General features: G+C 36.6%; 1 long non-coding RNA gene across 1 annotated transcript in view; it reads left to right on the forward strand.

The window, feature by feature from the left end:
- The first annotated feature begins 20,262 nt into the window (after positions 1–20,262).
- Positions 20,263–26,058, forward strand: part of LOC131504547 (uncharacterized) — a 100,312-nt gene continuing 94,516 nt past the window's right edge. The window contains exon 1 of the long non-coding RNA XR_009258050.1: positions 20,263–20,392. This is a non-coding gene — a long non-coding RNA (uncharacterized LOC131504547). The remainder of the gene's footprint in view (positions 20,393–26,058) is intronic.

Below are 26,058 nucleotides of genomic sequence, written 5' to 3' on the forward strand. Positions count from 1 at the left end.
TTTTTATGTACTATTTATATATAAACTATGACATGTTAAATGCAATTTGTCTTTTGTATTATTTAAACAATAAATTTTCTTATTTGTTTATTTATTTATTTTGAGAGAGAGAGAGAAAACCAGTGCAGGAGGAGCAGAGAGAGGCAGGAGACAGAGGATCCAAAGCAGGCTCTGTGCTGTCAGCACAGAGCCCGATGTGGGCTTGAACTCACAAACTGTGAGATCACGACCTGAGCCAAAGTCAGATGCTTAACCAACTGAGCCACCTGGGCTCCCCTAAACAATAAATTTTCTAACAAGATGAAATAAATTTGCAATAAATATGGAAAAGAATTGAAAACTTTGATAAAGAGTTCATACAACTCTGTATGATAAGCATGAAATCTCATAAATAAATGGGCATAAATCATGACTATTTTATAAAAGGGGAATTACAAATGGTTATGAAATATATGAAAAGATTTTTCAACCACTATAGTTACTGAAAAAATACAAATAATCAGATTAGCAGATCTTGATACTAATGCTGGTGAGGGTGAGGCTCAGCTATACCCTTTCTGGGAGAAAAACTGGTTCAGCTTTTAGCATTATGTAGCAAAAAACTTTATAAAATGTTTATAAGGCAGCATTTCCTTTTTAAATAATCTATGCAAGGAGATAATATAAATTCTCACTGAGGTTTATACTCAAAGGTGTTTGACACAACCTTTCTTGTAACAAGGAAGAATTGCAAACAATCTACATTCTTAGGGATATGGTTAGGTAAATCATGCTTCACTCAAATGATGGAACATAATGCAATAATTTATAATAACTAAATTATTTGAATGCCATATGAAAAATGCTTCTGATACATTAGATGAGAAAGGTTAGATACAAAAGTATATATACAGGTATGATAAAATGAAAGAAAAAAGACTGGAAGGAAATATAACAAAATGCAGTTACACGAGGAGGAACATTATGGGTATTTTTTCCCTACTGCTTTTTTATTTACAATTACTGAGCAAAGAGTATTATTTTATTTTTAAATTAGGGAGGAGAGACCTTAAAAAAAAATCCATACCCTTTGCCTCAGCTGTCTAGAAATGTATCCTGAGCAAAGAATCCTAAATATTTACTCAGATTTGTACAAAGGGAGTACAACTTTTTTTGTTGTGTTTAATAGCATGCTATTTGGAGCAAGCAAGATATCCAATATAGGTGAATCTTTAAGATATAGTATATTTCTAGAATAGAATATTATATGGTTATTAAAGTTTTTTTTTCTGAAGAGACTCAAATGACAAAATTTTACATAGGGGTGCCTGGGTGGCTCACTTGGTTGGGTGTCCAACTTCGGCTCAGGTCATGATCTCGCGGTTCATGAGTTCGAGCCCAGCATTGGTCTCTGTGCTGACAGCTCGGAGCCTGGAGCCTGCTTTGAATTCTGTGTCTCCCTCTCTCTCTGCCCCTCCCTTGCTCATACTCTGTCTCTCTGTTGCTCAAAAATAAATAAATATTAAAAAATAATTTAAAAAATATCATATATATGATCTTAACCATATGTGAAATAATATATGGGGGAAATTAAGAATAGAATATAATGTATCAAATGTTGGTGATTTTTATTTTCTTCATTAAATGCTTTTCCATTTTTCAAATATTTTCAAAATGTTTCTCTAATTACTTTTACAATCAGGAAAACATAGGAATTTTTTTTTAAAGATTTTATTTTTTTTAAAGCTTATTTATTTTGAGAGAAAGAGAGAAAACACATGAGCAGGAAGGAGCAGAGAGAGAGAGGGAGACACAGAATCTAAAGCAGGCTCCAGGCTCTGATCTGTCAGCACGGAGCCCATTGTGGGGCTTGACTCACAAACCATGAGATCGTGACCTCAGCCAGAATCCAGAGTTCAGTGCTTAACCAACTGAGCCACCCAGGTGCACCAATAGGAATTTTTAATAAGCAAGTTTTTAAAAGATTTCTCCTGGGTAAAATTTGTTAACCTTAATTACCTAATAACATATACTACTTATAAACTAGTAACTTGAAAAGTAGTAACTTAAAAATAATAAAAGCTTTGAAGTTTCCAATCTGACTTTTACCAGTGGAGAGAATTCTTTTCTCTTCAGATTAAGCATATAATTTCATTAGTAACAAATAACTGATGGTCTATTAAAATGTTGATACCTGAGTCACACTGTTTATTTTTTATCATTTAAAATTTTTTTTTTTTTTTTATTTTTGAGAGAGAGAGAGACAGAAACAGAGACAGAGCATGAGTGGGGGAGAGACAGAGAGAGGAAGACACTGAATCTGAAGCAGGCTCCAAGCTCTAAAGCTGTCAGCACAGAGCCCAATGTGGGGCTTGAACGCACAGACTGTGAGATTATGACCTGAGCTGAAGTTGGACGCTTAACTGACTGAACCACCCAGGCACCCCTGAGTCACACTGTTTAAAAACATGCTCAAAGAAAAGCAGAAAACCAAATAGAAAAAGGCTAGCAAATGTGCCTGACAGTATGGTTTCATGCTTCTCACCAAATCGAAGTTCTAGAGTATCATGGGTAACTTTTTTTTTTTTTAACGTTTATTTATTTTTGAGACAGAGAGAGACAGAGCATGAACGGGGGAGGGTCACAGAGAGAGGGAGACACAGAATCTGAAACAGGCTCCAGGCTCTGAGCTGTCAGCACAGAGCCCGACGCGGGGCTCGAACCCACCGACCGTGAGATGGTGACCTGAGCCGAAATCGGACGCTTAACCGACCAAGCCACCCAGGCGCCCCATGGGTAACTTTTAAAAAGAGGTGTGACAATCATGTCTAAGTCTTATTTTGCAGAAAAATGCAGTCGCATGGGGGAAGGTGTAGAGGTGACTGTTTCTCTGTCTTAGGATGACACATGGATGGGGCCTACTATGTACGATGTCAAACTGAGTGAGAAGAAAGGTACACCAAAGCCTATTTTCAAACAATGCAGAATACTGTAGGGCCCACCCTGGTAAATAAGAAGATAGATCCACTTGACTAGCTACTATAGGTTTAACTAGCTACAGTGTCTGAAAGATGTAGATTTCTTAACAAAAAAGTTATTTCCACCCATATAACAGGCCAGGGATGGCTGGCAAGATCAGCTTTTCACAGTCTATTCACATTCATATAACTATAGAATCATCACAAGTAGTATCTTGGACTGTCAAGCACATTCCCTTAACATACACATACATTTCAAAATACATCAGTGGTCATAATAAAGAACCAAAACACTTGTTCTTTTCAAAAGGTGATTTAAAGGGGATATTTGGACAAAAGGAGAAAATAAAATAATTTAAAACAAAGATTTTGTCTTATTAAAATTTTTTTTTTAATGTTTATTCATTTTTGAGAGAGAAAGAGAGAGAGCATGAGCAGAGGAGGGGGAAAGAGAGAGGGAGACACAGAATCTGAAGCAGGCTCCAGGCTCTGAGCTGTCAGCACAGAGCCCAATGCAGGACTCAAACTCACGAACGGCGTGATCCTGACCTGAGCCAAAATCAGGCGCTTAACCGACTGAGCCACCCCGGTGCCCCATGTCTTATTTTAAAAAATCAATTTCAAGTAAAAATATGTAGTATCATAATAAACATCTACTCACATAAGATATCTTAACTTGAAAATACTAGAATTAAATGTTCCTACTTATTTCTTTAGTCACTATAGATGAATACATGTGTTCTATAAATATGTTCATGTTAAATATATATTCACGTATAATCAGTTCAATCACAAGTCCTATCTTTCTATCTCATCTCAGAAACACATGGGAAGATTTAATTTATCCAACTTACCAAAATCAACTTTATTTCCTTTTAAAGTAATAACTGTCTTAGAAAAGGCACATGGTTTCTGATTGTGGGGAACCAAAGATTGGAGAGTTCATAAATATCTAATGTGGGGGGGGGGGTTGTAAAAGGCATATTTGTTGTTACATATCACATTTTTTTTCCTCAAATTTAGTTCCATTTTCTTTGTCTGCACAAAAAGACGTGAATCAGCTTAAAAAAATCCCATCCACAACGCTTTCGCCTCCCCACGATCCCGCAAAAGTAAAAAACAAAAAACAATTTTGTTCATATGATATTTCCCTTGAGGTCTTAATCGGTTTAGTCTGTAGGATTTCCTTTTTGGGTGACATTATCAGAAGAAATTACCCTGTACCATTACCTATGGTCAATGAGGCTTGACAGGCTTTCCTTCTCTCTCATCTGCATCTGAGTGGAGGTTGCAGGCAATTCCCTGAGACAGGAAGGTGTCGTCTAGACGTGACCCTTTGAAGTTTCTTTTACTTCTATCTTCAGCTCACTGAAATTTCATTTTGGAGGGGCATCAACCTTAAACACTCAGAGCCTGTGGACAATGCTGCTTTAGTTATTATAACCATTTACTTTAGTACTCTGTACTAGAGAAGTCAGGCTGGCCTATGGAATTTGCCTGAAATTCATTTGGTGTCAGTCTTGGGTGGCCCCTCCCCAGGCAATGGCTTCAAGCCAGGGAGGAAGACAGGGAGAAGCTGGGAAGAGAACTTTGCAAACTGGGAAGGTCCAAGGGAGTTTATCTTGCTCATGCAATAGTAATTTTTTTTTTTCCTGAAGAATAGAGCATTCATTGCAAATTTGCAGTTTAAAACTGGTAATAATCAATGACAGAAAAGGATGATGCTCCAGCCAGTTTCTTAACTAATCTAAAAAGCTTGCATTGTTTTGGTTTTATTTTTTTTTTTACAATACCCCCATAAGACAATACAGTTAAATTCTCTTGATATTAGTACACTGGGCAAAGTTTCAAAAAAGATGATAATTTTAGGGAAAATGCTCATCCCCTATAATGTACCCCACTTCTCCCAATGGTTACAGTAGATTGTGGATAAGGGGTTGCTATTTCTGTGTTTAGCATAGTCTTTGGTTTCTTCATTGTGAGTACAATGTTAAAAAAAATGGTAACTTGAATAAACCCTGAAACTCCTTTAGACTTTCACCTAGAAAAAAAATGGCAACTTTCAGAAGTTAGTCTCATAGCCAAACTGTACCTTTTGAGAGGGATGGGGGGTAGAGGGGGTAGAGTGGGAGTGGCAGAGTAATTCCAGATTTGTTCTTTTACTGACAATAGGATAAACTTTCGTGTTTCATTTTATATACCCATTTTGTTTTTTTAATGTCGGTAACTCCCATGTATGTCTTCCTCCTACTGTAGGAATGAGGTCTATTCACTTCAAATTCACATCTGCCTTGTCTGAGTTATAGTTTCAGGGGAAAGATAGAAGTGGGCAGTTTGCAAAAGCCTTTTGTAAGTAGGTCTTTACAGTTCTTCTGCCAAGGCCTTAATTCCAAGGGGGAACCTTTCTAATCAGTTAGACAACATTGCGAGAACAGGGCTTTTAGAAAGCCCCGAGAACTGCGCTTATATTTTCTTAGGTAGTGTTCTAGGTCTCTTATGATCACATAATTGAACTGAGTGCTAGGATTTGGAAGGGTGATATTTTGAATCAACTCCTATGAAAGGGGAGTGAAAATGGAAGAGAGGGTGCAGCATGAATATTGCTAGGCCATAGAAAACAGCCCTAGGAATAGGATTTCTTATCATATGGAGTACTGCATACTTTCAAACAGCATTTTGCCAATATATAATCTCACTTCAAATTTGATCCTAAAAGTAATCCTTCTTAAATAGGCTATCATAAGTAGCCATTACCAAGTTTCCATTTTTCAAGGTGTAGAAGCTGAGGCTCCTGCTTGATGACATTCTTTTTTAAAAATTTTTTTTAATGTTTATTTTTTATTTCTGAAAGAGAGCACATGTGGGGGAGGGGCAGAGAGAGAGGGAGATACAGAATCCCCGAAGCAGGGTCCAGGCAGTGAGCTGTCAGCACAGAGCCCTATGTGGGACTCGAACCCAGAGACTGTGAGATCATGACCTGAGCTGAAGTTGGCCACTTAACTGACTGAGCCACCCAGGTGCCCCTGCTTAGTGACACTCTTAAATGTGTGTAGTTAGTGAAGGGCAAAGGATTAAAACCTGGGCCTTCTGATCGCAAGAGCTTGCCAGGAAACCAAAATTTAATGAGGATACCTCAGTGAGAAGGGAATTATAGAGACATTTGGTTTCTTGAGATTTGCCAAAGGCTAAATGTTGTAAGCATCATTCAGTCTGAGAATAAATCAAATCTGCAAAGCACAGGGCAAATATGCATTGTTTTAAACTCCCACAAATTGATTTATAACTTTTTCTTTTACATTCTTTTACAAAGCATTTTACAGATGTTCCGTTTTGATAGACCTTGGACATTTTTACTTGTATACATGACCATCAATATGTCATAAACATTTCCCCCAAACTATACCACATATATTTAGGACGTGGTTTCCAACCATTTTTCAGAACAAGTTTTGATAAAGTGAGATTTTTAAATCTGATATTTATGGTTAGGGACCGAGAAAGGTAGATTCTTAAGACTCCTAAGAGATGAAAAATTGCATATTATAAATATCCAGAAGAATTACTTTTAATTCAGATGGGTAGGTTTATTTTTTGTGTGTGTGGATTTGTCATAGACCTGAATTTTCTATTTTAGTTTATTTTTAGTTCATTAGATCCTAGAAAAATTATCCTTAAAAACTTATCCATAAACCCAATAATGCAGCCTTAAAAAGTAAAACTTTAAAAAGTCTTATCATAAAAAATAGCAAAATAAAAAGTAATATACACAAATACTGTATCATCACAAATATTTAAAATGTATATTATATATGTAATATATATACTCAACATTTTAATGGTCAGATTGTGTGATTTTTTTTTATTTTTGAGGAATTGATTTTTACTGTTTCAATACAGAATTATCATGCATAATTTTTATAGTATTTTTTTTTATTAAAAAAACTACTTAGGAAAATATTTTAAAAGCTGAGAATTTATCATGATATCTTTTGTTTAGTAACTTTCTTTCTAGTCACCATTACAATTTTTCTTTGCCTGTCATAATTTATTTTCTATATTCTGATTTTGAAAATTAATGGGACTCTTCATTAGTGCTTTATTGTCTAGCAGAACTAGAGAGTTTCCACAAAAAAATGGATCTCACTGTGATTCTGAATCATTCCAGTAATTTTATTGGGCCTCAAAGTGTTCTGAGCCTGGAGGAAACACTCTATGTAAAACTTGCAGATTCATCTGGTAGTGATTTGTCATTTACCATGTTTTGGGCTTGTAGCCAGGTCAGCTGTTGCCAAGAGCAAGCAGACAGGGGAATAAAATTATTATCAAGAAAAGACTTCGAAGTATACTGAATGAAGCAAACTGAGACAAACTCAAAATCTAGGATGCAGTGGACTCTCAGAAATGACTTAAAGGAGGCTAGAAAAAGAAGAGGACTCAGTCCCTTTAGGCTAGTTTTCTTCTCCCTGCCCCCTCTGCCTGCCCTTGACATACCAAGTACTAGTCTTTAAATAGATTTTATTAACTGGACAACTAGGAATAGATTTCCTCTAACATTTCGGTCAAATCAATTCTATGACCTGGAAATTTGCTCTTGAAGTTACTCCTTCACCACAGTTGTGCTAGTTTTAAATGTAGTTTCTAGCAAGTTTATTTCTTGAACTCACTATTCCTCAGATTCAGCCAATAAAATATGTAAAGCTATCATGTAAAGAAGTTTAATAAAAATATATAGTTTAATAAGAAAACATGATGGACTGAGAATTTCAAGTGTACTTGGAGGACAAATATATTCGAGTCCTATAGCTTTAGTAAAAAGATTCTGAATAAAGATAAAAAGATAACATACAGATAAATCTCAGCAATATGCAACTCAAAAATATTTGTAACAGACTTGAGTTTAAAGTTCAAAAACCTTTAGACTTGAAAAAAATCCTTTAGGAGGTCACCAAACCTCATTAGTTTCTGACATTTTTTAATTGAAGTAATTAGAATAATCATTAATATATAATGGATACTCTAAGTTCATACTATTTGCTAAAAAGCTAAAGATAGAATTTATGAATACAATCAATAGATTTCAGTTGATCCCTTTTGTCTTATGGGAGCAGTTGCAAAACAGACAATATTGATGATGACCAAGAAATAATAGATAAAAAACACTTGTTATCTATCTGAAATGTAGAGAACTTCTCAGGATGTTTATATGCCCAATTTATATGCCCAAGAAACAAGTACAATAATTTAGAATGTCAGATTGATTCATATGTCTAAAACTGTAGTTTTTGCATCCAATGGGTTGCTTTTTGAGAGAATTCTTTATTTAAATTAAGAAGGTCTTATATAGCATACGTGCAAAGAACCCTGACTTAGCATCAGGCCGACCTGGGCTGGAATCCCAACTGTACCACTAATAACCTGGGTGACTTTGGGCAAGTCATTTAAACAGATTCCTCATAATATAAAGGGGACAAGGATTGTAATAATAATAACTGATACACGCAGGAGTTCAATAAATGGTGGCCACAATGGTTATATTACTTTATTCTAAGCTTTTTAATTCCTGACATTTCATAATTAAAAAAAGTATAAACTTCTTATGCTTTATTTCTGATGTCAATTTTTTCTAGTATTGTTTTTTGATCATATTATGTTGACTTTAGTCATCTTATGATAAGTTGGTACATGGTTTGGGGTAAATGAAGAGACTTGAAGCTGGAAGTTGGTGTGCTTAAGTTTACCATGCTGGATTTCTGGGCCACTATCCTACTGAAACCAAATCTATAGCTCAGGATTGCTGCTTCTGAGCTACAGGAAAGACAAAAGTGTTAATGGCCCCCTGCGAGGAAAGGAAAAGAAAAAAAGGGTAACTCAGTAATCCCTCTGCTGTTCCAAGAGTTGGTACCATTATTATAGCCACCACAACCTATGGGGCCAGCATGGTTTTTGTTGCAAAGACCATCTGTCATGGGTCCATTAGTTCTATTATTTAAGAAGGAAAAGAAGTTGTTAAATTTGATTGTTATATTTATTATTTTTATATCAACAAAATGCTTTATAAAGTTATTATGTGGCAATCTTTTAAGACTCATCAGAGTTCTCTGATTATTATTTTTTAAATGTTCACTTAAGCAAGGATTTGCCTTTTATTGCTTTGAATTCCCCATGGTGCCTAAGTTAGAGTCTTGCATGTATGAGTTTTAACATAAAAGTTAATTGATTTAAAAATCTCTGTTTCCCCTGAAGACTTGACCTTTTTATGAGGGTTTTTTTTTTTTGAGAATTATAACAATATGGGTTTCTCCAAAGCTTTCCTACCCCTAACCACTGTGCTTATACCCATCCACAAATATTACAGACAAAACAAAGCGTATAGACTAGTAATTGAATTGAAGTCTTTTATCCCTACAAGTTCTTAAATTAGGCATTACATATACCTATTAAACATGAAATTGGTATAAGAACACTATTTAAATATGTTCACATCAAACCAGCATGCAAAAACCCCAAGTCTTTATCGACCAAAGGAACTCTGTTCCTGGGTGAGGCATTGGAGATTAAAGACTTATTTCTCTCAAAACCAGGTTCAACAGTTACCCTATTCCAAGACATTAGCTTTATGGCCACCAAATTTTTAAAAATTATTGTTTTTTAAGAAAATATATTTATTTTTGAGAGAGAGAGAGAGAGAGAGAGAGAGAACAGGGGAGGGGCAGAGAGAGAGAGAGAGAGAGAGAGAGTACCCAAGGCAGGCTCTGCATCATCAGTGGGGAGCCTGATGCAGGCTCAAACCCACAAACTGTGAGATCATGACCTGAGCTGAAACCAAGAATTGGACACTTAACTGACTGAGCCACCTAGGTGCCCCAAAATTATTGTTTTATCGAAATAAAATGTACTTTTTTTAAGAATACTTGTAAAATAAAGATGTTATATGTGGTAATTTGTTACAAAATGGAACCCCACCTACATGAATTCAAGCCCTGTGTAGTCTTCTCCTGCATTCAGTCTGGGCTGGCCTTATGATTTGTTGGCCCAATAGAATGTGGTAAAAGTGGGAATGTGCAAGTTGTGGGTCTAGGTCCTAAGAAGTATTGCAACGTTTTCTTGCTGTCCTGAGACACCACATAAAGAAGACTGAATTCATTTGAGGATGAAAGGTCTTATGGAAAGAGAGTCTTTCTTTGCAGAAAGACTACAAAGAGAGATTCAGTGAGACCCTAGCCCTTCCAGCCATAACAGCATAGGACCTTGATAAGTGGATGAAACCATGTTGGATGCTTCAGCTCCTGTCAAACTGCAAGGTGACTGCAGATGCATGAGTCAGCCCAGTTAATACCATGGAACCGATATCAGTTGCCTAACTGAACTCAGTCCATAGTGCAGAATTGTTAGCAAATAAATGGTTGTTTTAAGCCCTAAGTTGGGGGATGGTTTGTTATGCAGCAAAAATTAGCTCATATATGAGAAAATTATGTGTAATCCAACCTCTTTGGCATAAATTAATACTTTGAAATAATTCATATTGTATAGAGTGTAACTTGCTTTTTTTCACTTAACATTGTACTATGAATATCTCCTTGTGTAATTAATCTTCAAAATATTTGAATTTTATAAGAACCAAAAGAGAATTAAAAATAAAACTAAAAGAGGAGTGTCTGGGTGGCTCAGTCAGTTAAGCCTCTGACTTTAGCTCAGGTCATGATCTGGCAGTTTGTGAGTTTGAGTCCTGCATATGGCTGTTTACTGTCAGCATAGAGCCCATTTTGGGTCCTCTGTCTCCCTCTCTGGTCCCTTCCACTGCCTTGCACATATTCTCTCTCTCTCTCTCTAAAAAAAAAAACCCAAAACATTAAAAAATATCAAAAAATTTAAAAAAACTAAAACAAAAACACTGTAAAATCAACTTTAAAAGGTGAGCAATATATGTTCCTTTCTGTATTAATGATTGCATAAATATGGGCTATGCTGTGTATTAGCTATCTATTGCTATGAAACAAATCACCCTAAAACTCAGTGACTTAAAATAACAGTAAACATTTATTATCCCTCATGGTTTCTCCCAGACAAGAATTTAAGTGCAGCTTAGCTTGGTGGTTCTGGCCCAGGCCCTGTCATGAGATTGTAGTCAAATGTCTGTTGGCCTGTATAAGTCACCTGAAGCCTTTACAAGGGTGTATTCACTTCCCAGGTGACTTACTCAAAAGGCTGAACAAGTTAGTCCTGGTTATTGGTGGGAGGCCTCAGTGCCTCCCCTCCTGGTCCTCCCCATAGGGCTGGTGGAGTATTCTCAGGGCATGATGACCGGCTTTCCCCACAACAAATGATCCAAGAACCGAAGTGGAAGCTGTAATGCTTTTATGACGTAGCATCAGCAGTTACATACATATTATTTCTGCAATATCATGTTAGTCACTCAGGTCAACCCTAGTTAGTGATATAAATTACTTTTGCTGAAATTCTAATATAACCATAGAAATGACCATTAGAAATATGTTGACAATAATGGAATCTGACAGAATATTGAACCCAAACTGCCATAAAATGAAAATAGTTTCACTGAAATATGACCTTAGGACTTGAGACATAACAGTTGTGTAGCTGTGGAAAAGAAGGTTTATGTCCTTTTTGGAAGAAAATTATCTACTTTTTACTAAAAATTATGAGTGGTGAAGAACAGCTTAATAATATGTAAAGAAATTAAGTTGGATTTTAGTATTTTAGTGAAAGGGTATGTAAAGAAAAATTCTTCATCTTTCAGTTAAAAAAATTTCTCTGTTGAAGATGAATTCAGGCAGAAAACTGAGCATGAAAAGGAACTTGATTCCATTTTTAAAAAGCTTGAACAGTGAATTAATGTACCTAGTTTGAATCTACACAAAAATGAGGTAGAGGTAAAATATTTTCTGATGGATGAAATAGGTTTATAAGGAGTCAGTCTGGAATATGCAGGTATTACAAAAAAATGTTATTATTTTTAAGTAACTATTACCTTTGTTGATTTATCCATAAAACCAAAACTGATCCATGGAACCCTACCATATTAAAACTGGAAGATATTTTGGCAGTGATACTGTCTTCTATAAAGTAATTCTTTCTGTAGTTTTTTGATAGCTGTTTATCTTTTACTTGAATATTTCTGTTGTTGGGCAATTCTAGTTTTTTAATTTTCTTCTGTGTGTGTGTGTGTGTGTGTGTGTGTATTGAGTTAAAATGTAGCATTTTGTAATCCATCTATTTCTGTCTTTACAGTGGCAAATAGTTAATCTACTTTTGCTTCTACATGGCAGTCCTTAAATGTCCACATATATACTGAGATCCAGGCTATTCACAGATGGTATTTATTGCCACAGTCTACTTCTTTAGGACTTCATTTTGCCTTACTGTGCTATTGTGAAAGCAGTCTCAAAATGTGACTTAGAAATACAGATATACGGTGATCTGATAGAATTTGAATTTAATGCTTTGGTAGACTGTAAACTTCATGAAGACAGGGGCTGTATATTTTTACTCACATTATGTCCCTAGCAGCTAGCAAATTGCATAGCACATAATAAATATTTGTTGAATGAATGAATGAATGAATGAATGAATATGGCTCACGTCAGCATACATGTATTTTTGCTAGATCCTGGATTTGTTCCTTTCTTAAAAGTGCAAGTTTACGTTACCAGTGGAAAATAACACTTTTTATTTTTTAAAGTTCATCCGAACACTTCAAAATATTTTGTGAACAAATTAGTGAACCATCCCAACTATCCCTATATGGTTCAACAATGCCTGTCTTTCATTGAACTAGCTCTACCCTAATGCCCTTAGGCATTTTTTTTTTAAATAATGGAAAGAAAAAGTATGTTATGTCCAGTGGGAAAGGAAACAATAACAAGGAGCAAGAACAATTCTGTGAACTGAAATAAGACCGCATGACAAGGATAGCCTCTTTATTCTTATAAATTCAACCATAGAATTTTATAATTCCTTTTGAAAACAAAACAAAACAAAACAACACCTCTTTCTTCCGTCTGGGAATCATTAAATTTAGGTCTGGTTCAGAATTATGACTCCTCACTATATCATCTGCACACTTTCTGGAATTTACTAAAACTGTTGTAAGTGTAGATTTAGCCTCATTTTATTAAGCTTGTAGTAACTAACAAACTCAATGTCAAAGACAAAAGAAGTACTTTGAAGCTATTTATTGGGATTAGCTGAGGTGATTTTAGCTTTCATGTTTTTTTTTTTTTTTTAATTTTTTTATTATTTATTTTTGGGACAGAGAGAGACAGAGCATGAACGGGGGAGGGGCAGAGAGAGAGGGAGACACAGAATCTGAAACAGGCTCCAGGCTCCAAGCCATCAGCCCAGAGCCTGACGCGGGGCTCGAACTCACGGACCGCGAGATCGTGACCTGGCTGAAGGCGGGCACTCAACCGACTGCGCCACCCAGGCGCCCGCTTTCATGTTAACCTTCAGTGGAATCTACTTACTTATTTTGATCATTCAAGAAGTATTGTTAATGCTGCCAAACACTTGCATAAGAAAACCCCAACTCCATTATTTGATTGCAACCCAACTAATTCAGTGGACTGGAGCAAGAGAGGAGCCCCTAAAACTTGAAAGTAAAGTAAGAGTCATCAAAAGGGTAGCTGTCTGTAGAAATGATTACTATGTGTTTGAAGTTGTCCATGGTTTAGGTAAAATACCCTTCCAAACTCAAGTTGCTCGTATTCCTTGTTTACAAAGCTAGTTTCTGATTAATAAGTCAGTCTTCCAGGTATTTTGATGTGCAAGATCTATTTCCCTAAATAAGAGACAGACCTGTGTCCATGGTCACTGGAAAAAACATACAGTAAAACCTTGGTTTGCAAGCATAATTCGTTCCAGAAACATGCTTGTAATCGAAAGCACTTGTATATCAAAGCAAATTTCCCCGTAAGGAATAATGGAAACTGTGATGATTCGTTCCACAACCCAAAAAATATTCATATAAAATGATTACAATACTGTAATATAATACAAAATAATAAATAAAATACAACATATAAAGAAAAATAAGCAAATTAGCTTGCACTTACCTTTGAAAACCTTTATGGCTGGTGCGAGGGAGACAAGAGAGAGGAGGGTTATTGTGTAGGATGACTTTCACTATCACTAATGGAATCACTGCTGTGTATTGGCTCAATGGAATCTTTTTCTTTTCATGCAACTTTAACAAAGAACCTATCCAGAGACACTTGCTTTTGCCTCCTTTTGAGGATTTCGTGGAAATGTGACATTGCATTGTCACTGAACAGATCCATCACTTGCACTGCTACAGCCTTATGGTGCTTTTCTACAAAATTTTGCATTTTTTTCCCACATTTTTCACATCTCCCTAATCTCATTTGGAGTGAGGAATTCCTCTGCCTTTTTCTTCTCCTTTACACACGAGATGCAGACGTAGACTTATAAAATCTTGCAATTTTGGCCACTTGCATACCTCGTTCATACTTCTCCATGATTTCCTTCTTAACTTCCACCATAATCATCTCCTTCTTCTTACCACCTTTATTTTTAACCTTCTTCAGCAGGAAGGTCATTGCATACACTTGCACAGATGTTGACTACAGTACAGTATTAAGAAAGTCTTGTCATATACTGTATTTACTGAAACTGGCAATAAAGCAGCAAGGGAAAGGGTCTTTATCTGCAGGCTGCCTGACCTAGAATGAAACAAAGCATTTATTTATTTTTTTATTTATTTTTTTATTTATTTTTTCAACGTTTTTTATTTATTTTTGGGACAGAGAGAGACAGAGCATGAATGGGGGAGGGGCAGAGAAAGAGGGAGACACAGAATCGGAAACAGGCTCCAGGCTCCGAGCCATCAGCCCAGAGCCCGACGCGGGGCTCGAACTCACAGACCGCAAGATCGTGACCTGGCTGAAGTCGGACGCTTAACCGACTGCGCCACCCAGGCGCCCCCAAACAAAGCATTTCTAAGCTTACTCTTGTATGGAAAAGCCAAGGACTGTCCATAGGTGCTTTGAAGTGACAAAAAATACACTAGTGCCAGTTGTGGGCACCTTACAACATTCTGAAAAATCACTGATTTCTGCCAAACACTGTGGCCTGAGACTGAGCATCCGAGCGTGGGAGAAGATCACTCACAATCCCTCAGAGAGAGACAGAGAGAGAGAGAGAGAAGAGAGAAGAGCCATTGTCTCAGTTGTGATCATGTAATGTTCAACCTCACATACTACTTGCATTTCAAAACATTGTTCATTTATCAATGTAAAATGTATTAGAAATTTTTGCATGTCTTACAGAACACTCACAGAACAAATTACTTGCAGTACAAGGTTTTACTGTGTTTCTCATTGTAAATGAAGAGGTCGCTTCCTGAATCAGCCTCTGGTGAGTTTAGCTAGCCTAAACCAGTATTCTAGAGACTGTTCAACTCTTAGTGTGCTGAAAACAACACTAACCAATAACCTGTTCAAGGGTAAAGATATAGGTGTGATCAGCCATTTTAAAAATATGTATGAACAGCTAACACCTCTCCTTTTATCCCTAATTTCTCATTTAAGTTCATTCTAAACAATTGAAAGCATTATACTGTAGTTGTCAGTATAGTGAGTAGATTCTACCATCACCATTATTTGATAAAATTTTATTTGGAACACACAATTTTGGCCAAGTACTAATTGATTCAGTTCATTAAATTTTTCTGAGATGTGAGGTGAATTTGACAAAGAAAGGGCTGGCTTGTCATATTGTGTATTTACCTAGTATTTTGGCATCATCAGCTCAACAATAACTATATAACAATGCAACTTATGATTGTGCCTATGAAGAAAATGTTTCAAAATTGTGCAGTTATCTAGTTCAGAATATATAGAGGAAATTCACTGTATATAAGTAAAACATATTCTTTAAGCATTATAATTGAATTAGAACTCTCAGATTTTTTTTTTTTTGAGAGAGAGAGAGAGAGAGAGAGAGAAACAGAGAGAGCCTGAGCAGAGGAGAGAGACAGTGGGAGAGAGAGAGAATCTTAAGCAGGCTCCATGCACAGAGCCTAACTCAGGGCTTGATCTCACAACTGTGAGGTCATGACCTGAGCCAAAATCAAGAGTCGGATGCTTAACTGACTGAACCACCCAGGAGCCCTGGGACTCTAAGATTTTGAATGAAAAATTCTAGTATCTTAAATAAGGAATCCTTGATATTTCAAGAGAGTCCCTGAAACTACTGTAATGTGTTTACAGTATCATGAAAACTAAGAAGAATGTAAATATTTACTCAGATAATATAATGGCAGTAAAAGATAATATTTTGGTGTGGTAGAAAAAAATGGCACCCCAAAGATACAGTCATTTCATAATCCTCAAACTCTTGAATACTATCTTATTTGTCAAAAGATATGATTAAATCAATTTTGCTGACAGGATGAGCTTATCTGAATTATCCGGTGGACCCTGAATACAATCACATGTCCTTATAAGAGGCAGAGGGAGATTAAACAGACAGGGAAAAGACACACACTGAGGACAGGCAATGTGAAGGCAGAGCGGAGAGAGGGACATGGCCACAAACCTATTCCGAAGCTGGAATAGGTAGGGGGTGGATTCTCCCTAGAGCCTCTAGAGACAATGCAGCCTTCTGACACCTTGATTTTGGACTTCTGACCTTCAGAACTATGAGAGAATAAATTTCTGTTGTTTTGGCCTCTAGGTGTATGGTAATTTGTTGCAGTGGTCACAGGAAACTACTACAGGAGGTATAGGTTTGCGGAAGTTTTATTTTCTTCCCCAACTTAAAAGCCATAATGCTTCTTTCAGTATTGGGTTACAGGTGGAAAGTTTACATTTGTACCTTTGATGAAATCCATTATTATCTTGTAAGGTTATATGATATTTTGTTACATTAAAACATTCTTCATTTTTTAATAATGAAGAGTCTTATATACTCTTAGCATTAGAAAAACATTTGGCTAGAGTAGCAGGGTATCGGGATGATAAAAATTAGGCTGTAATTTAATTCACGTCAATACAACTTATGTTTGTCATAATTTTTTGGATATGTGCATAAAAACATAATGGCAATGTGTGATGTTCATTTTTCTTTTTTCTCTGACTTTCCAGGTCCAACAATGCACCTTCTAGAGCCAAAGAAAGGAGCACTTATTTCAGACTCTTTGCTTGAGTTTTACACTTTCTGGTACTTCACATACACAATTCTTTCTTTTCTTTCCCTTCATTCCTCAGATACTTATTAAGTTGCTTTTATGGTGCATACATTATTTGAAATGCTGAAGATACAGCAGTAGATGAGGCAGATACATACAGTCTTTGTTGCTAGAGTCACGACTAGCCCACATTAGTACCTTTGCAGAAACAGTAAAAAGTACCTCCTTTCAGCGGTCACAGTCTGAGGATACAGGGTCTGTCCAGCTGAATAAAGATGGATTTTCGCCCTACTTCTCCTTTAGCTGAGTGCTTTTGTGCACAACCTACACCTCCATAGGCAGAAGCCCTGCTTTGTCTCAAGATAATTGTAGCCATAACAGATGGTTTTCTCAGTACCTGCAGCACTTCTCTCTACTTAGAAAAAGGGACCAAAAAATTTCTGGATTATTGAATAGAGCAGGCTCCATTTCCAAATAAGGTTGCATATACCAGGGAATGGTGAACATCAATACTTTCCACTACTGAGTGCCTTTTCCCCTTGAAGCTGGTGGATTTATATTGACAGATTTTCATGAACCTAACTGTATCCCATAGGTCAAAGAAATTGTTTTATTTGCTGTTTTCCAGAAGGTGAAATGCTGATGAAGAAACCTTGTATACATACATTGGGTAAAAAACCAACTACTGTGATGGTTAGGAATATTTTGTGGGCTGTGGGTTGCTAAAATTTGTGGAGAGGTGCTAATAGGCTGTGAGAAACTATTTGGGAGGATGAAATATTGAATGAAAAAAATATTACAAGAACACATGTAGCCAGAGCTACAACACAGATGTGTATAGAGAAAAAGCTGCTCTTTTGGGACTATTCACAATTATCACATGACAAAGATGGAGAAAGTTCTTCAATTCTCAATATACTTTGTCTTCTTTCACTAGCAGCAAAGATACATGTGGATAAACTGTCCATATCTCTTCCTAAAGTGAAGATATATTTGTATTGTTTCAAGAAATAAATTATTGTCCATTGAAACTCCAGCAGATTGTGGGATTTAAGGTGTGCTATTTGTGTGTGTGTGTGTGTGTGTGTGTGTGTGTGTGTGTGTGTGTGTGTTTACACATGTAGGATGATTAGGCATGGTTTTCTTTAAAAAAAGATAATGGGAGAATAAAGTATCCTCATTATTCCCTATCATAGCATTGGGATCTAGGGACAGAAAAATAACTGATAAGTGATTTTTTTAAGTCAGAGAAAAAAGACTGAATCAGTAATCTAGCTTGCCAAATGGAGACTGATGTATAAGAAAGATTTGTATTTCAGGGGTTAGAGTTGAGTGGGAGTGGAGGAAAGGATGTGAAGGGGAAAAAAAGTAACCAACAACAGGCTGCAAATAGTTAGAAGGGAGCCAAGAAGGAAAGACAGAGCCAAGATCTGGAAGATTCATTCCATTCTAAAATAAGTATCTCCACTGCTTAGTTAGGTTGAGAGAAGGTTTATGTTAAAATTGCCTGTGTGTGGAATAGCTCACTATAAACTTTCTCTTGAGATAGCTGAGCCACTCATTCAGTTATAATTAGGATGATCAAAGTAGATAAATTCTTCCTTTGAGTTCTAACTATACAGATGGTTATTACATTGTTTTACTACAGTTGTGTTGACATTTGAGTGTGATACAAAGGTGAGATATCTTAAAAATAGTCTTAATTTTCACTTACTGTTTTTTTGTTTTTTTGCCTACAGTGAACAGACAGATCTCTATAAAGAGCTGTTTTTCTTTTCTTCAATTTCCATAACTGTGTTGAATATGAAAGGCTGGGTTTATCTTCTTATATTGTATCCTCACAGTTGAGATAAGAAAGGCCGTAAGGTTAAATATCTCTAGTTTATACAACTATACTAGATCTAGTTTTGGGCTTGGAACAAGACTATAGAACTCAAGTGGGCAACATTCCAAGCCAAACTGGCTTTTTGTATTTTCAGATCCAGGAGAATGAGTTTGCAAAGCAGACCTAATCTCCTGGCAATAACTGACAGGAGACAGAGCTGAAAAGATACAGACTGAACCAAATACAGACATAGTTGACCAGTGGGTTTTCATTTTGCAGCCTAGCTGCCTGTGGCAGTGTATTAGAAGTTGCATCTTCTATGTATTAGAAGCTGCATCTTCAATACCACAAGAAGCTGTGCTATCCCTCCCCCTCTATTTCTCAGGAAGGCCTGGTTCCTACAGAGTCTTTTGTTCCTCAGCCCGCATTCCTGATCCCTGAACTTAGAGTCAGTCTCCTTGCTCCCAGCCCACTCAATGCCACCCTTCTAAGTAGAAAGATGCCTTCATTACAAAAGAGGAAGTGGCAAGGTCCAGGAAAATGGCTTTGCTGCTCTTTCTCTTTTCCCTGGAAAATTACTAACACATAGAAACATGGGAAACTACAGGAAACAATTCCCAGATCCCAGCCTGGGAAGAGTTTAGCATCTACTGCAAGGCAGCATGATGTAGCAATTAAAAGTTCTTAAAGTCAGATTTTCTGGATTTGCTTTCTGACTCCCACAGGACTATAGGGCTTTGGACAAGTTAGTCAACTTCTGTCTGTGCCTCAGTTTCTTCATTATTAAGATGGGGATAATAACAGTACCCATCTCATAGGATTGTTGCCAGGATTAAGTGAGTTAATATAAGTAAAGTGCTTAGAATAATAGTAAGCACTCCAGTTCTTTTAACATGCAATGAGAATTGCCAGCAAGAAGCTATTTAAAGAGTTCAAGAGTGATACCTCAAATTACTTGCCCCGTAGAGTTTGCTAATCCCTTACGTTTCTTATTAGAAATTATCCAGGGATTCAGAGTAGAATGCAATTAAGCCAGGGGATCTGTCATAGGGCCCAGAGCCAGAAACTGGAAGAAGGGCTAACTGGCTGTCATAAAGAGTAAGGGCTGTGGCATTCTCTACACTTCTCCTAGTTAGCTAGTTTTGTCCCAGAATTTGGCTTAAAACTGAGCTTTGAAGTGAGAATTAAGTTGGTTAGACTAACTCTGGGGATAGGTGTAGCTGCAGTGACACCAAACAGACATGTTCGTTGGCCCAAATGACATCATGATGACAGTTTTAAAAGATCTGAAGAGTCATCGATCGGAAGAAATGTTGAACTTACTTATTTCTGTAAGACAGAACTAAGATGGATGGATGGAGGCTTCATGAAGGCAATTTGGATTCCATGTGAGGAAGAAATATTCAACCACAACTTTTAAAATAGAAAGGGCTGACTTATCAGGTAATAAACTTCCTAACACTAGATATTCCAGCAGAAGCTAGCCCGACACTAATCAGAAATGTACCTATATATTCCATGTAAAGTGAAGATAATAGTCATTTGACTGGACTGTTGTAAGGATTAAGTGAGATAATATGGGTATGGCGGTTACCCTAGTACCTGACACAGTGCAAATATTTGAGAAACGGTAATTGATACTACCACAGCCACCATCGCCTCCATCACTTCTGCTATCATTATTATTATTACTGGGAATTTTAAGCTTAGCTAAGAGGCTGGACTGGATGATCTCTCTAATTTCTATGAAAATAGATAGTTAGCTTATACTTTCTAAGGTCTCTTTCCCCTCCATAAGTTTTAAATACTTAGAAATGGAGACATCTTACATTGTAGGATGTGGTGTTACTCTCCATGTGTTTATTATGCTAGCTCCTTTGACTATTCTATTATTTATTATTCTCTACTTTATTTAGAATGGTTTAACCTGTGTGTAGTTCAGCTGTATTCTTTGTTAGTATAGTAATTATAGACTTTCTTCTGTTTATAAAGATGAAAAGGAGATGGGATAAAGAGAGGAAGAAAGTTTCAAATTTAAATACCAAGGTCTTTTATTTCTCAGCTGGTAAACAGGTTAGATGAAGATTATTTTTAAAAAAATGGCACCTTGTTTATTTTCTCCTGAAAGATTCATTATGTTTTAAAATCAGACTTTGGAAGTTTTAATGCTTTTTTTTTGTGACTAAGTCTTTTCTTACAAAAAGAAATCTAGTTAGCAATAAAATTTAAAAACCAGCATATTTCCCTCCAAAGCAAAAGAACAGAACTTATAGAAACAAGTTAGGAACAAAAAATTTAAACAAAGGACATGTCTAAATGAAGGACAAAAGTGAGAGCTATTATTTCTCCTATTGCTATAAGTATATGCTCTTGGTATAAAGTATTTTATATTACTAAAGGACATCTCTAATTGTTCTCATTCTATCTACTCATTGATGGTGAGGTAGGACCCCACAGGACAAATTAAAGATTTCAGATTTATCAATGTCTATGGGAGAATAGGGGAAAACAAAAAGGAACACAGATAGTGAAGTTATAAAGGATTCAGAATCATAAATGGTTTTTGCTCTGTAGTCCTTGCTTGCTTAGCAGATGTTAAATGGAAGCCCTGTTGGAGTTTGGCTTCATTTTTATTTTTCCTCTATGTGTGCAGTTTACTTAGACTGCCTCCTCCTTCAAGGATTTTTTTCCCCCTTGCCTGTAGGCCTGCAGAGGCAATCAAGGCAAAACAATAGGTGCCTTCTTATTCCAAGTGGGCAATTTGCATTTCTGAGTATCTCCTGACTGGATTAAACATATTTCACAGAAGCTTCTGTAACTCAAGGGAATGTTCCTTCTAGAAATGTACCTCATCTTTTAGCAGGGTGGGATATTGCTCAGCTTTCACACTCCTGAGAAACATAAAGCACCTGAATTTGTATAAAGTAATTGTTTTCATTTCCTCTGTGATTCAGTTACTCATAAATTCAGAACTGTTGATTCCATACTCTCCTAATTTTCATACTGTTCATTTGAGTGTTTTACTTAAAATGGAGCAGACAAACAATGAAAGAACTGGAAACTAGAATTTTGAAATTCTGTCCTTGAGGAGCTCTGCAATTTTAGGTCAGCTACTTTGCCATCCTGAATCTCAGTTTCCCCATTTGTAACATGAGGAGGGGTTACTACCCTTTAGAAGTCTACGACTGGATGAAAATTCTCTGCAAAAGTCACCACTGACTAACCCTTCTTTCCTTCATGCAACAAGGAAAGATTATGGATATACCAAGTGTCAGGCACTATAGATACAAACTGGATAATGCATGGGCTTTGCCTTCAAAAGTCTTACTGTTTACTGGGAGGGGCTAACATAGAGTATGTGCAAAATGTTGTGGTAAATGTTGTAGGCAAAGAACTTGAGGAGCAGGCTTTACAGAAGAGATGACATTTTGGATCTTAAAGAATGGGAAAGGAATTCAGTAAAGAACAGTCTGTATTGAGAGGGGAGAGGTTGGAGCTCTTGGAGTTATCAGCATCAGATATGTGTAGAGGAAGCAGAGCTCACAATGGAGGCTCAGGGAGATCTGAGAGACAAGGAGAAAAGCAAGAGAGTCCAGAGTCCTGGAGGCCAAGAAAGACAGCATCAGTGGAGTGCTCATCAGTCATGTCAGATGTCACTAAGGGCTCACTTAAAGCTCATGTCTGTTAGAAAAGACAACAGAGTTAATTGAAGACTTCTCATAAAAGCAGGTGGACAGGGGACATACTGCAGTAGATTTAGCAGTAAATGTGACATGGAGACCTAAAGTATTGATTCTTATTTTCACAAGTTTGGCTACTTGGTTAGAAAGAGAAGGAAAGATAGAGGAAAAGATACAGAAATGTCAGATCAAGAAAGATTTTCTTCTTCAAGGAGGAAAGACACTGATATGTTTATATATTGAAGGAACAGAGATAGTAGACAAGGGATAGTAGATACAGGCCAACAAAGAGATGCAAGCCATTGATTTCTGCCCAAAATTCTCCAGTCTCTCTGCCTTGACATACAAAATCTTTTGAATTCTGACTGTTCTTTACCTCTCTAGCTTTATCTCTAATCTTCTACATGCACTCAAACTATGCCATACAACTGAAATAAGGACATTTACTTGAATGTCATTGTATATGCTGCCCAAAATGCCTTTCCTTTACCCACAACCACCTTCTTCTCCTCCCCCGACCCCCACCACTCCTCCTCGTCTTCTTTCTTCCTTCTTTTTTAGCCTGGTTAATTTTTACTTATCCTTAAGGGCTTGTTCAGATGACTCCTTTCTCTGGGAAACATTTCCTGACATCCCCTCCTCACCCTCACCTCAGCTTGGGTTAGCCACTTCAGTTTGAACTCCTTTAACATTTTTTTGTAGACTTCTATGTTATTAATCACATAGTATTCAAATTTCCTATTTATTTGTCTGCCTCCTAAAGGTGGCCATTAATTCCTTGAGGCTAGAGAACATTGCTTGACAGATAAGTGCTCAATAAATGTTTACTAAACAAAATAAAGAGGGCAACACTTGGGTATAATGGTACCTAAATGAACCTTTGCTTTGCTTCAAAGATACTTGTTTGAATGTCTCTTTGTTCCCTAGTCCTCCCAGAAAATAATTACAGCCTGCTGGGTCATTAAGAAAAGGTGCTGGTATGGCAGATAATTAGTACTCATATTGTCATTTGTTCCAAGACCAAGGCAGATACAGGTAATCAACGACAGGCACTTTTTTGCACAACCTGGGTGCTACTTCTTTACGTGGTAGCTATTATTAATGGATCACAGTTAACACTTGGGACAAAAACTATTTGTTCTTCTTATATATCTCATAGAGATTCCTTGTTTTTCTTAAACTGTTTCTAGAAATATAATAGGAAACCCTCCTTCAGCTCTAAAACTGTGTTCCCTGGGTTCCCCAGAAATTGACCTGGGCCATTTTCAGGTGTATATGATCTTTAAGCAATGACATTCAGATGGATTTTTATTTTATTTAGTAAATTATATGAATTATATGCCTGTATATAAATAGATAGTATGAATTCCACTGGTGAGATGAGGGAACAACATTAATGTCTTTAGAAAAATTGCAGCAGAGGCGATGTTGAGGAGGAAGAATGATGATATTTTAGCTACACAGGAAAAAAAAATAGGGAGAAGTGAGGAATCATCATGATCATTATCTTTTTCTTAATCCCTTCTCCATTTCTCACTATACACAATCTAATTCAGTTTAACAAAAATTTACCACGTACTTACTTGTGTTAAGTAATGTATTAGGAATAGGAGATACAAAAATGCATGAGACAAACAGCTCTCAAGGAATTTACAGTCTTATTAGGGAAGGTGTTAAGAACTAAAGCAGAAGGATGCATAGGATGATAGTGAAAAGCATGCTAAAAAGCATAGCTTGGTCTGATTGGTCCCATTTATCCAGCTGTGTTGCTAGAATTCAGGAGATTGGTAACCTTTTTAACAGTCAAAGTCGCTTAGAATTTTTGTTCTTAATCATGAATCGTCTTTGTATATGGGATAATTTCCTGAATCATGGAAACCGGATGTGAGTAAGAGTTTATAGTCTTATAATGTGCTCTTATGGAAAAAAATATTTTAAAATATTACATTATAAACAGGATGTATACTTCTAGGTCAGAAAGTCAGAAGTTAGAATTCAATAAGACTTAGGAATTAATCAATTTAGAAAACATTACTGACTTCTGTTAAAAATCATTTAGACTTTGTTGAGTCTGTAAAATTGGTTCGTTATAAGAGGCAAAAGACAAACTTTATTTAGAAAAGCACACACACACACAAAAGACATCTCCCAACCTGTTTATTCTTGACTCAAATTGCAGCACAGGCAATAAAGAAAGCCTTACTACACTCACTGTGTTCTCCAGTGAACATTAAAATTAGCACCCATGTGAATATTATAAAAATAAGGAACAACATGTTCATAACAAACCTTAGGAAGATTCTGATGCAGATAAGGACAAATGTTTCATTTTCATTTTTTAATGTAATGCTGTTACAACTTAGCTGCAACATTATTCCCTGCATGGCGGCCCCCTAATTATTTCATCATGCAGCAGGAAATCCTGGTAGGTCATATATAAACAGCCTGAGGCAGGAACCTCTTCATCTGATAGAGTATGACATCTGACATCTGTGCAGTCTGCTGCTCGCCTGCCACAATTAACCAGGAAGCTCAGACATTAACTAATGCAAAGGCAACTGGGAGCTTGGGATAATGTGGAGTAGCAAAGGTCTTTCCTAATCCAATAAATTCCTATGAAGATGAAAAAGCAACAGCAAATAGGTGACAATTTTCTCAGGAACTGAACCTTTGTGGTCTTTTCCTTGACTGTTTTCCAAGAAGCAGCAAGCCATCTTTCTTATCTCCCCTCCCCTTCTACTTCTCATGTATGCATAATTTCCCTTGACTTTGAATGGGACTTAAGTGCACTTACAGGCTGCTGGATTTAGCTCTTGGTATTGTTTATGCCTACTGCTGGAGTGGGGGTGGCAGTCCGTTTCTGGGCTTTACAAACTAAATGAAACCCGGAATGGAACCTCTATATATAACATAGGGAGGGATTGAGCCAGCACCTGCTTTATAGACTAATTGTTTCTACCAGACATTTTTTATTATTATTCTAATTAAAGGCAAATGCTAAGGACGGTAGGTGATTAGCATTGCCAGAAATTTCATTGTATTACCTGCTAAGAAAATATGATTTTCATATTTTATTTCAGTGTTATTATTAAACAAACATGTACTGAGTACCTACCATGTAGTCAGTCACTATCCTTGACCCAGGGCTGAATAAGATCATCTCTACTCAGGGCTCCGAAAGATTATCTCTGCCCATAAGCTTGGTCTGTTGAAGGAGACTACCATATAAAGCAAATAACACACAAATGTGCTTAGTGGCTTGTAACATGGGCTAAGAGTTGATGAGGAGGAAGCATCTATATTATTAAGAGGACAGGCAGAAAAGATAACATGGAGGTAGTGACATTTGTTCTGTATCTTAAGTGCTCAGTTCTCCAGGCTCACAAAGTGAGGACTAGTGTTATAAAGTAATAAAAACAAAGGCACTGG

This window comes from Neofelis nebulosa, chromosome 2 (genome assembly GCF_028018385.1).
Source record: "Neofelis nebulosa isolate mNeoNeb1 chromosome 2, mNeoNeb1.pri, whole genome shotgun sequence".
In the NCBI taxonomy this organism is placed as follows: Eukaryota; Metazoa; Chordata; class Mammalia; order Carnivora; family Felidae; genus Neofelis; species Neofelis nebulosa.